The sequence below is a fragment of the Triturus cristatus genome, chromosome 2_2 (assembly GCF_964204655.1).
Source record: "Triturus cristatus chromosome 2_2, aTriCri1.1, whole genome shotgun sequence".
In the NCBI taxonomy this organism is placed as follows: Eukaryota; Metazoa; Chordata; class Amphibia; order Caudata; family Salamandridae; genus Triturus; species Triturus cristatus.
In genome coordinates this window covers 623,850,008-623,862,885 of record NC_140582.1, presented here as the reverse complement: position 1 = coordinate 623,862,885, position 12,878 = coordinate 623,850,008, and the positions used below count along the sequence as shown (strand labels likewise).

At 45.5% G+C, this 12,878-nt stretch overlaps 1 protein-coding gene across 2 annotated transcripts in view; it reads right to left on the bottom strand.

Moving 5' to 3' along the window:
* PALLD (palladin, cytoskeletal associated protein) overlaps nucleotides 1-12,878 on the bottom strand; it is a 1,042,501-nt gene that overhangs the window by 333,281 nt on the left and 696,342 nt on the right. The window lies entirely within an intron of this gene.

Below are 12,878 nucleotides of genomic sequence, written 5' to 3'. Positions count from 1 at the left end.
CTGTGTTGATAATTAACAAATAAATAAAAGGCATTGTCATTTACAATGCCAATAGCTCAAACTCTTGTACACGAAAGACCTATTTCATTTCAAAGAAGAGGCCGCCCTTGTCCCAGGATGCTTGGAAAGTTGAAGCGCTCATGGCGTGCTAAATGTTGCAGGAAAGCATGCGTGCCTTCAGTAGGAGAAACTCATTAAAGAAAGTAGTGCTTAAAGACTAAATAAGACATAACGTTTAACAACAGAAGTAAAAGGACCAGTCCTCATGAAGAAATCAAAACCTTCTCAGGGGTTTCACTGATACACCTGGTCCTTTTAAACCAACAAAGAAGAGATTGGCACAGAAGCTGTAATATAAAAGACATCTTTTTTATTAACCTCAGATGAGGGAGATTGCGTCACACAGTAATCTCACGTCACTGTAGGAGGCATTCTAAGGAGTACATAGAACAGGGGCCTTATATACCCACACAGGGGCTCAAAAGAAGGTGGTACAAGTACACATGAGAAGAGTTACACACATAGATGGTCATACAGAAAATGCACAGTCAACAAGTAGGAGGAGTAATGAGTTGCTGACATCAGTTAGAACAGCCTGACAGTTCTATATTAGGAGCAGGTGCATTCGACTAGCTAGGCCCCTCTGAGCATGTGCAAGGCTCTGGAAGAGGGAGAGAGCAAATGGCTAGCACATAGCTAACTAAAATGGCTGCCAAGTACAAAATGGCTTTCAGCTCATGCTAACAGATCCCTGTAATCTTTAACACTCATGGGAGGTTACAAATGAAGCAAAGGTGGTACTAAGGAGGGACTAATAAGCCTATTCATGAATCAGAAGCCAGTATTTACAAAGGGCAATGACACAAGCCAATGAAAAATATGGGCGGAGAGTGGGCGGAGCTTCAAGTGCATACTCGAACACAGCAAGCCTCGCAGAGCAGCGCATGCGCTGCCCAGGCTCGACCTAAAAAATTCAGGGGTGTGTGTAACACTTTCTCATGCTTATTGGGCCACTTACAACTTCCAGGAGGTGAAAATGTAGCTTAGGCTTTGTGCGTTTTCGACACATCTGTAAGCCTACCCCACTTGCCAGTATATTGGCACGTAATTTAATTGCATTTGATAGAACGGTACACTATTTTTTGTTTGTACTTAATTTTAATATTTGATTTGAGAGTGGATCTAGGATTAAGATAAAAATGGTAGATGGTTGGCTAACCACTGACTTCTTCCCAGTGTGTCCTTGCCCCCACCCTCTAAAGATGCCTATAAACAACAAAAAAATGAGCGATGGGGGAAGGATCTTCAGCAGAGACGTGAAAATGTAAAGCTACAACTCCCATAATGCACTTTTGTTTTGTCTAATAAAGCACATAAGGATGTGCAGTAGTCCAAAACTGACCAAACAATTTGATAACTGACTACAGTAAGCATGCTCAAAAAGCAAGGGCATTGTATATGCTACGTTTACCAATAACTATTTTTTGCTGCCCCTATCTTTAACTGACAACGAAGGGAAATCTGCTCTAAGAAGCAGATTTTTCCCCTAAGTCAAGTCAGTTCATGAGAAAAAAAAATCCTGATTTTGTAAACTACGTTTAGCTATTTCTGTTCACTTGTGTCACTTTGACTTGTTTGTGTGTGTATGGTGGAATGCATATGTATGTGGCCTTTGTACATTGTGCCCCGAGCCAAAGGCAGGCAGCACATCGATGTACAATGTTTTTTCTGAATGAGACAAGTCATTCTTACCTCAGCCTCCATACTTGTTACTCTAAAATGCTTTCCTACAACTGTCTCTTTGCCATGACTTATGGAAATCCGTCCCTGAGTCTGGCTCTGCGACCTCTGCTGGAAACCGCTAGGGCCACAGATGCAAAAATGCACAAGTTCCCTTCCAGTGAGAACAAATCTTTTGGGCCCTTCTCGGGAGAACTAAAGCTTCATCTCCAAGTGTCACAAGATGGATAGACTTGTCTGGAAAAATGTCAAGGACAACCCATAGCAAGCGCGAGACACAGTCGATTTAAGTATTTTTATGTTTAATTTGGGATTGAAGGCGACCAGGGCTCTGTCTTCAAGCAGTCAGGGCTGTGTACAAGAACAGGAATCGGTGACTCTGTCGTCGGCCAGAGGGCCTGCAATTCACGCAGTGAGGGAAACAGCGCCAGACTTCCGCGTTGTCGAGGCGCTACTTCGTCAAGTACACATTTCTTCCATTTTTGGTCTCACAGAAGCGTGGCCGCGGCGGCGAGGCGCTTGAACCACGCAACATCTGGCGCGTCCTTTGTCTTCCTCAAAAACGTCTTGTTGAGGGGAGCAGGCACCGACACCGAAATGAAATTAAATCTAGAATAACGATCATCAGGCCCGCGTTACCCTGACTTTTTCTTATAACTTCAACAGAAAGCCACTTCCTGAAAAGCATTATTTCTCTGGAAAGGGCCCGTGTGAATGTGCAAGATTGATGTTAATTAAACAGCACAGCGAGATGGGAAACAGATGTGGCTGTGAATGTGCAACAGATTTTAGCAGCATTCGGGCTGTTTTTGTAAGCTGGTCTTGGGAGCTGCTCCAGCTTCAGATGCTGTTTCTGTTCTGCAACACGCTGCCGAGAATGGAGATTTACTGTACCTGCACACAGCGGGGAAGGAAACCACCGTTTCAATATCTAGTTGTGATGCCGAAATGCCCCAAAGGCATACAATGTATACAGCCGTGAGGCCTACCGTTGAGTTCCTACCTTCAGGCCTTTGTGTCTCGAGCGCGGTGACGTGCACGCGGCAGCGAGTGCACGCGGCAGCGAGGACCCGGTAGGGTGTCTGGGGGAACTGCTGGGTTCTTGCAAAGCTTCAATAAAAGCGAAAAAATATATTTAAAGAGCACAGCAATGCTCACAAGTCCCTGGCACTGAAGGGGATTACTTTCTGTGTGGGTGACGAAATTGTGTTTCGGTTAAAAAACAGACAATCCACAGAGAAACTAAACAATGATTAAAGTGGGCTGACATTGCCCCTTGCTGTCTTCTGCGTTTGTGGTGGAATGTGAATGACACTACAGCAGACTAAGGGGTGAAGAGGGCTGGGTGGAAGCCCCTATAAGTAAGGGTTCGGCTAATACAAATCAAAATATCTTGTCTCTGAATACCACATGTTTATTCGGAAACATGATCGGTGAAAGGCTGAATGGCCCTCCAAAGATGTATTATTACATACATATCCGGAAATGAAGTGACTAGAGGATGCTGGCGTACAAGAAACAACCTCTAGAGATCTTAACTATGCCACAGAAAAGTTCTGCCAAATGGAAAAGTGCCTTTGCCCTGCCCCTGTAATGATGCACTAAACTGTGATTTATCAGAACCACAGAAAAATCCCTTGGATGGAAATCTGGTGAGATTGCTGCCACACATTCACCAGTAGCTTTTAATGGTGTTGGGAGAGAAAAGTCCTCTACATGGTAATGGACCTGTCTCCCTGCCGTGAGTGCCCAGTGTACTGTTGTCTGGATCCCTAATGCTGATTTTTGTTGTCATAGTTAAACACGGATCATGTGTGAATGCGATGACATAGGCCTGTCTCAGGGGTTGCAGTCTTGGTAGATGGGGAGGGGCTCCCGAAGCGCTACCCTCATAGTGGTGAAAGGCTACTGCGTTCACCAAAAGTTAAGCAGCGCAAGTGTGGCGGTGGTAGACTACTGTGTAGTGATCGGTCGGAGTGAACAGGCCCCTTTAACCTGTGTCACTGGATGAGGCATAAAGGCTCAGTCACCGTTTTACAGTTCCGCTCCTATGTGCTTAACCCCCCCTTGGCCTACATCAGTTAGATGTGGAGTGCTGCGCAACGCAGGAGTGGTGACTGTGCTGCACGCATGTGTGCCTGGAAGGGGTACAGTACAGGGTAGAGAGGTGCTGCGCAGTACATGCACGGTGAGTGCGCATACTCGGTGTATGTATACCAGGGAGGAATGCATTACATGAGAGATGTAGTGCTGCGCAGTGCAAAGTACAATACATGGAGAGTGAAGTGTTGTGCAGGGTAATGTGTGTACTAGCAATTGGTGTGTTTGAATGCAGCACACCATTGCACATTACAGAAAGGATACAATACTGAGGGGTGCGCACAGAGTGATTGTGTGTGCTGAATGTATGCACGTCTGGTGTGGCACAGTACATGGAGGTGACAGTAGTGGACAGTTGTGTGCTGTGGATGTACACTGCATGCAAGTGTGCCTGTAATGGTACATTACTTGGAGTACCCTGGGTTCTACTTGGGAAAGCAAGGTCGGCCTGGTCAAGACATGATGAGCAGAGGAATTCCCTCTGACATATTTGTGTATTTCTGCGTTTCTGTACGCTGTGTGAGACGCACTGGTCAAGGGAGAGAGAAACTCCCACTCTACACTTCAAATGGTGTTCTTCGATTCAGTGAGAGGTCACAAGGGAAGGAGCCTGGACACCTCTCAGGAAGGAGATGGGGCTGATGAGGGAACAATAAAGAGTAGGAGTGGATCCATACTGAGGCTGACATCCAGATGCGAACTCTAGTCACTCCCATGGACTGTGTTTAAGGGCAAGCAGCTTCAGAGTCTCTTCTGCTGTGACAAAGACCCATCCAGGGACACCAAGACCATCTGCTCTAGAGCCTGGAGCACCTGCCTGCTTGCCAAGACGAGTGTGCCCGGTGAGGAAGAGGAGAGCGTTGGAGGGAGTGAAGTCTAGTTGGAGCCCAGCCAAGTTGACTACCAGTGGAGGTATAAGGAGATGGCTGCTGTACCGATCAGGTCGTTGCGAATGTGCAGATACCAGTAGGCGACTCTCGTATGCCAGGAGGGGGCCACCGTGTAGAAATCTGTGAGCGGAGTGCTCGTGCAAAGCAAGGGAAACGTGCGGTGCCAGTTGCGGAGACCCTGTATTTCAAGAGAGATCGCTGTGTTGTGCCCTATATGAAGGACGAAAGCCTGTGTGGAGCCTAGCGGCAACCCAGTATGCAGGTGGGGCCACTGTGGTACAGACTACCATGTGATGAGGGCCGGCACCTTGGCCGGGAGAGTTATAGCAACCGTGTATGCCAGGAGGGGCTGCCAATACCCAAGATGGTGTAAGGCTCTGGCTTTCGCCCGAGAACTGTGAGCCATGACCCGCAGGCCACCCCAAAGCATTGAGGATTGAGCCTAGTTTGCCCTGTGTAATGAGGAGGACGCTGTGGGTGCATCACTACATCACCGGGAGCCCAGCTGGGAGCCTCAGAGTCCAATTCTCCCACCCCCTTTTTGGTAATGCAAGACTTACCGTGCAGAATGAACACCAGAGCACCACCGATCGTCTATGCTCAGTAGAGAGCCCGAGTGCAGCGGACTCTCCAAACAGGAGTGAAGCAGTGTTAGTGCCAGCGGTCAGGGCAATCGCTGGGACATTGCACATCTCCTAGCTGCTGGAGCGGGAAAAACTGGCTACAGGTCAATCGAGCCCCCGGGAGATTCGCTGCTAAGGGCACTGCAGTGCCAAGACACTTTTGGCTTTCGAATACTGAGAACAGAAGCAGACCTGCAAGCCCTCTAACTTACCTCTCCCTTGTCCATTGCAACATCCTAGGCTTTACTTTGTTACCAGCCACTCACAGTGTTTCCCGCATAGCTGTCATGCCCAGGTGATGTACCCACACTATACTAGTTCTACGGGCCAGACAGTGGCTTGGCACACCCTTGTTAGGAGCCCAGATGGAGATCATGCACTCCATGCCTTTCACTATTGAATGGCTAGTAGAAGTGGGTTGGCTAAAGAATCAGAGGCCACTTCTGCCAAAGCCAACACTCCAGTAATTAACCCCAGAGTAGAATGGGACACCGACAGCACCTGGTTAGAAGAAGCCAGCATCAGAGGCACCCACGGCTCACTCCAAGGCTGTAGTGCTGTCTCTGTCTGAGAAGTACACACGTCATTCAGCTATGGTTTCTAGGCACATTCAAGGCTCTGATGAGCTTCAATCTTCAGCTACTCACAAGGAAGTAAGGGAGGTGCCTAGCTAGCCGAAGTGAAACAGCAGTCGACAGCACTATACCCAGATTTTGTGCAAAAAAGAATATTTAATAACGGACACCGATATACAAAGAGATTGGACCAGGGCAAATGCCATGGAGCCATCTGTGGAATCAGGTTGGCTGGTGCTCCTCCATGTTGTAATGCATTTATTACAGCTTGTTTTTTTGTCTTAGAAATAGAAGAAGTAGATGCCTCTGCATAGTGGAAAACAATGTTCCATGAGGAGTTCAGGAAGGGATTTCCCCACAGAGGAAATATAAAAAAATTTTTTTTAAAACATTTGCAAATACACATTTCTATATGATTTATTCATTCAGATTTTATATCTAATGGGAAATCGGAATGAGGTCTCTTCCTTTGTGTTTCTGTGCATATATTCTTTCTGTGTTACTTTGAGCAGAAACATGGCTGGGATCAAGTAAAACACACAGGAGCTGGCCCAATAAAATCAGGTCCCACTTATAAATGCCCAATCTAGTTGGAAAAACTCAGAATAGTTCTGTGTAGGGGAGGAATTAACGACCACAAAAATCAGGGATTCTGGCTCTTGTAATTCTAGCCCATGTGTTCTCATGATAGGACCTTGAAGTATTGCTACATATCTGCTCCTGTTATAGATTTCTATGGCAGCGCAAGTCAGACATTTGCTCCTAACAGAGGCAAACCAAGGGAGTAGGGTGCTGACTTTTATAGCCCTGTTTTATGAATTGGGCTTACAGTGTTTGTTTTGAGTCAGCACTGCAAAACCAATTCTGTCCACAATCAAACCTCAGGGTGCTGCATGACATCATAGATACGTTGAGCTTCGCTCTCTTTTTTATTTGATGCCAGTTAGAACCCTGTAGTGAAAAATATCCCACATTCACCGAGTGACTGTGGGTGCACAGACGCGTCTTGACATAAGAACGCTAAGGCACAAATACTTTGGGTGCAGTAAATATCCGATGTTTTTCACATAGGGGATCTTGTCGTGTAGTTCCTACCAATCCGTAGGACCTGCGCATTGTTTGGACAACATAAACTAAGGGCTTGGTGTCAAGACTGATTCCAGACACCCCACAGGATATGTTGGCCCATAGACCAGCTAGCTCACAGTGCCACCGTAAGCCCCCCTAACCTACCAGGGAGCAAATGGTTTTTTGGCAACCACTGAACATGACAACCCTGACCCCTCAGGGATCGTGGAAATAGTACAGAACTTTTCGCTCAGTCTCTCGTACTGACTTATTCTCAAAGAAATATACAGAGGATACACAGTGGGATGTTTTCAATAATATTTATTGAACCAACGTTATTCTTGCATAAAATACGAGTAATGATTAGTAGACAGAAGCAGATAAACGTGATTACAAGCACCAAAAGGGTAAATAGTAGATATAATTCTAACATGGTGCAAAAACAATGTATATATGCAGGCATATAACACTAGGCAGTAATTGAGCGTACTCCTACGATGCGAAACCTTCTCTAAGTGTACCTAGAGTTCATGTAGGTGTAAAGCCAAAAATCCCCCCAAGGGAAGATCCAACCCCATTACCTGATGGGATAGAGTGAAGGACCCCATCTTTGTCACGAATTGCACACCCCTCACGAGATGTCATACCTCTGCGTGGTGATCTCTCAGCATGCAAGGACCTCTGGTGTCAGCTGGAGTGCCTCCTCTACTAATCTATCGGAATGCTAATCTTTTATAATAGAAAGCAGCATCGCAATGTGCGTATAGATTAGTGATGTTATGGATATGTTCTTTGTAATAAGTAATCACCCGAGGTCTGAAGCTACCTGATCGGGTCCCCTTGTTAACTATACTATGGATATGTAGATAGCCATGATGCTCTGTGGATGAAAATAGTGATGCCATTTGTAAATAGCGCAAAACGAGACCTTGTACATGATGTTCAGGGCATTGTGATAATATAGTGCGAAACTAGATGGGTAAACAATTTTAGTTTCAGGGAAACTAATCCAACATTGTCGTACATGCAAATAGGTGCAAAAGGTCACAGCTGAAAATGTTATTTGAGAGGACGATGTAAGAAAAAGGCAGCTTCACTACATTGGCCTAAACTGGGAATATAACAGTCTGAGTGACATCAAATAAATGAGAGCAAAACTCGAGTTGTCCATAAAGTCACTCAGAACCCTGAGCTGAAAAACCACCCTTTATTCAATTTTCAGCCATCTCTAATTCTTGTTATGCCCGCGAAACCATCTGCCCTTTCTATAAACTGCTAAGCGGGGAGGAGGAGTAATGGGGAGCCATACATAATAAGGTCTCTCCTCCCTATCCCAAATGCAGAAACTTAACTGGCATCCTGCCACCCACCCCCACCACCCCGTGTGCCTTCTCTTCACCTCCCCTGAAGTTTGGTTCTCTGCTCTTAATAGTTTTTCCTTCCCTAAGGGTGTGTGAAAAGAGATTGTCTCTGTATAGTCGGTATGGTGTTATGTTGAATGCTAGGTATCCAGAAGGATATTAATTACATTTAATCATTTAACTGGACATTCTGATGGATACCAATTGTTTTAGCAACACAAATACTTGAGAAATAGTCAAATTATAATAGAACCACATTCACATCATGAGGATTCCAAGTAATAAAGCAAAGTTGCAGGGAAATACAGAAATGATGGCATTGCTAAGTCAAGCATGGCAGGAAGCAGCAGTTGTTGGCTATGTTGTAAGCATTCGCCACTCAGCTTACTTCGCAGATGCTGACGCGCAACCCCTCCCAGTAGCCGGTCTGTTGTCATAACAGATGAGGACAGAGGACAGTGAGTAATCTGTGTACTCACAAGCATGTGCTTTTATTCACTTCACAAAATGACCCAGCAATGGCCGCCTACAAATTGGGCTGTTATAACCTCCGCGGGGGAGGCATTACAAACTTCCCGAGAAGGAAATTCATCTACCGGGTTTATAATAACAATATTTATTTGAACTAGTCAAAAATATGCATGTGATAACTGGTCAATGCCTTCTACAAACTTTACAACTCTAAAATTCGTGATGGAGGCCTCATTGCAAAAGACGCCACCGGGTTTGATTGTGCACATTCGACGACTGCTTGTTTTCAGAGATTTTCCTTTTGAATATACCAGTGCTTAATTTGAGGCGGTGGTTTCCGGTGCTCAGCACCAGCACTGAATCGTCAACACTGGTGCTTTTCGTGAGCACCAGTTAAGGACACATTCATTTATGGTACGCAGGGGCAGAATACGTGATTTGCCCAGAATCACAGGATGTTGAGCTGATGCCGAGACTTGAACCTAGTTCCTCAGCTCTGAAGTCGGCAGCGCAAGTCATTATGGCACATCCTCTCCCCACTTTCATGGTTAGTAGTTGGTTCTGTTTTCGGTGGCACTAACAGGAGAAATGGGCTTATGCAAGCTGCCTCCTTTTTTTTTTTTTTTTTACAAATTAACCACTGAAATATACCTTCAAATTCCTGTAGGACTCTGATCACGGCTCAGTTGTGTTCACCAGACATGGAGTAAAACAATGTTACTAGCTACTCTTCATAGATTTATATATAAAACACAGTGTTTAGAACCAATTAACTCTTTCGGGTCTCACATTAACATTTCATAAGATTTTACTACATTAGGAACAGCTGCCGTTCTGTTCTGATTGCTTAAACCACCATTGGATTTATAGGAGCTTCCCGTAAAAATTACCTCCCTCATTGTTTTGTGTAGCAAGCCGAGGAGCAGCAGGCGGGCTCGGTGAAATGAAGACAGGCTCATGGGAGTAAGGGAAGCCCTAAAGGATGAACTGGACCAGGAAGGCACGCTTTCGTAAGCCTTGGGAATGCCAAAGATGAAGGCTAAAGAATGAGGCATGGGGCCGTATTATGGAAAGTGTCGATTTGGAGCAAGCAGCATGTGTGCCCTCTTTCTGCACACCTAGGGCACTCTGGTATCACAGAAGGGTCTGCAGACGCTCGCATGTCCCCTTCTGTAATACAGATCTCACCAGCGCACATGTAGAGCTCGTTTGATCCTAAAAGGGCATTCCGTCATCTGCATTAGGGCGTGGTCCCATTCAAATGAGAAAACATTTGGCCTCTGCACCCAGGCGTATTACAAATGCTGGCACAGAGGCTCCTGAGCTGATCGTGTGCTACATACAGACGGAACACGGTCAGTATGCTGCACCCCAAACACATCCCATGAAAGCGGGGAATGGTGGTCCCATGGACCCCACAGGCATCCCCCTGCAAGCATGTGTACTTACCTGCAGGGTGCACCTGCATGTTTATCTTCTGCTGAAAGGCTCGCTGTGATGCCACATGCAAAGGAAAGACAGACTGGCTGCTTAAAACCACAGGTTTATCTTTCACTAATTTGCTGCCCCACGGGCCGGCGCGAGTTTGCTGATGCACTGGGGACAGCGCATTACCTGTGATAGGGTGCACCGGACCAGTCTGCACCTGGTGCCACGGCGCAGACCAGGGCCATGCGTCCTGTACATAGTATGGGCCATGGAGAAAAAGCCCAATTGGCAAAGGGGAATTATGGCTGCAAGATCTATGATTGGGAAAAGTGTCTTATTACTTTATTTATTTATTTATAAAAGGTTTTTATAGCGCGAACATGATCCTAGAAGGGTACTAGAACACTTTACAAGAGATTAAGGAAAGAAACAGTAAAACAAATAAGAAAATCAGGAGAGAAATAGAGTGGAAGGGACCCACGAGAGGCAGGAGGCCATCTCAGAGCCCATGCAACCGCTACATATACATATACATGACCTTAGACGTCCAATAATTTACAAGGTTGTACCAGAAGAGGCCACAGTGGACAGCTGGTAGGGTACATGAGCCTAGAGCAAAAATGCGTTCATGTGTAGCATTATGATATGACTGAGCACAAAGTAGGAATATACACCTGATAATACAACTGCGACACTCAAGGGGTTTCCAATACTTTTCAACTCCCTCATAGGTGTGTTCCCTACTACTAATCAACGTGTCGTGGTGTGTCAATTTGCAAAACCAATGTCATAAAACCATCATAGAGCCAATCCCACCCGAAAATAACAAAGAAAAAGGTGTGGGAAAGCAGAGGAAGCACCTCACGATCGTAACACCAAGGGGGTTGCTGGCTGGTACTCACCGGCATACCCACTTATCATCATAGGTTACTTTCTCTCCATGCAGCAAAAGAAAAGTGTGTGTACTATCGTGAAAATCTCAAACCCAATGAAGTAGAAAAGGACAGTGAAGGCTTAAGAAAATTGACTATGGTTTGATTAAAACCATTTTTAATTGGGAAAGCTTGCAGCACTTAATAAAGTTACGTTGAGCCAGTAAGCTTTTACCGGTTTTTAATGGTGAGAATTATATATTTGGATTCTCACAGGGGTCCAATGGACACTGGTAAAGATATTATCCACTGACAGTTCATTTACACTTGGGTTTCACTGTCCTTTTCTACTTCATGCCACCCTTGTAAATATGGGCCAGTATCAAAATAAACAGGTGTTGCGGTGGAAAAAACAACCTTAACAACGCAGTCAAAACACCGCAATACATTTACATCGCTGCTTTTACAACGCAAGTCGTTACAACGACTTGCGCTGGATGGCGTTATAGACTAAGGAATAGTGTGATTTACTATACCAACACCTTCCCTACTGTACGTAGGCTGGAGTTGGAATAGTAAATCATACTATTCCTAAGTCCAGCGCCCTCCAGCGCAAGTCGTTGTAAAAAGAGCGATGTAATGTACCGCGATCTAAATGATCGCGTTGTAACATCACACATCCGTGGCAGTGGAATGGCAACCGCAACACCCATTACCCACCCATTTCACGCTAAGTAAAGGGTGAAAGGGTACCCTATTTACATGGCGGCGTTAAGTAAAGTAAAGTAAATAAGGCAAAGCCCCTATCGCCATAGGAACGTCTTTAAAAGTAACATTCCTGCGGCGTTAGGGGCTTGTAAATATGCCCCTTGGTGTGTATGGAGCGAGGCAAATGTAACAGAATATCTATCTTTCTACTGAGAATGAACACTGACATCTTGGACTTCTTTGAAAGGATTGGTTTAATCTAACTTAAGATGCGGTCAAGATATTCATAATGATGCCTCAGTTCCTTGAGAGAGTGTCCCATCATCCAGTTAACTGACAAAGGTAGATACTGAATAGGAGTAGTGATACTGCTAAGCCCTGGATTGCGTTCTTTGATGTTGAAAGGGATGTGTCTGTGCTTGTTGGCACAAGTCAGAAATGAACACTGCCAGTCCAGTGCAATGCCTGATACTCCTACCCATTCTTGTAGCCAGCTTATCGGAGAGCACACAGTCTTGTAGGCTGGCAAGAGGCCCAGATGAATCAGGGCTTGAGAAGGATGCATCAAATATGACAGCTCTCCCCGTAGGCTGTTACAACGCGAGCCACTTGTCCGGCTGCAGAGAATTACACCCCTCACTACTGTAAGAGCCCACAATAGTAAAAATGCAGTGTCTGACCTCATTTCCCAAATGTTGCTTTTGGGAAGAATGTATCCACCGAAAATTCATGCAGAAGGTCATCATTGTTGTCTGTGCTTGTTTCTGTAAATGGCAGGTGTCATACAGTTTACCAGGACTGATTTTGTTTGCCAACCTATGGCACCCCCCACTAGGGTGAAGAGTCGGTGCCCTCCAGCCTGTACCAGAGGGTTTCTGTCCCACTCATTGTTTCATGGCTGATAGATGATCACTCACAAGCTTTTTTTTCTTCCACATATTTCTGTAGCTTCTTTGTGACTTCCCTTTCCAGACCAAGACCTGGCAGAACAATGCAGAAATCAGTCTATAGTTACATAGATTAGCGGGATCTGCGTCTGCCA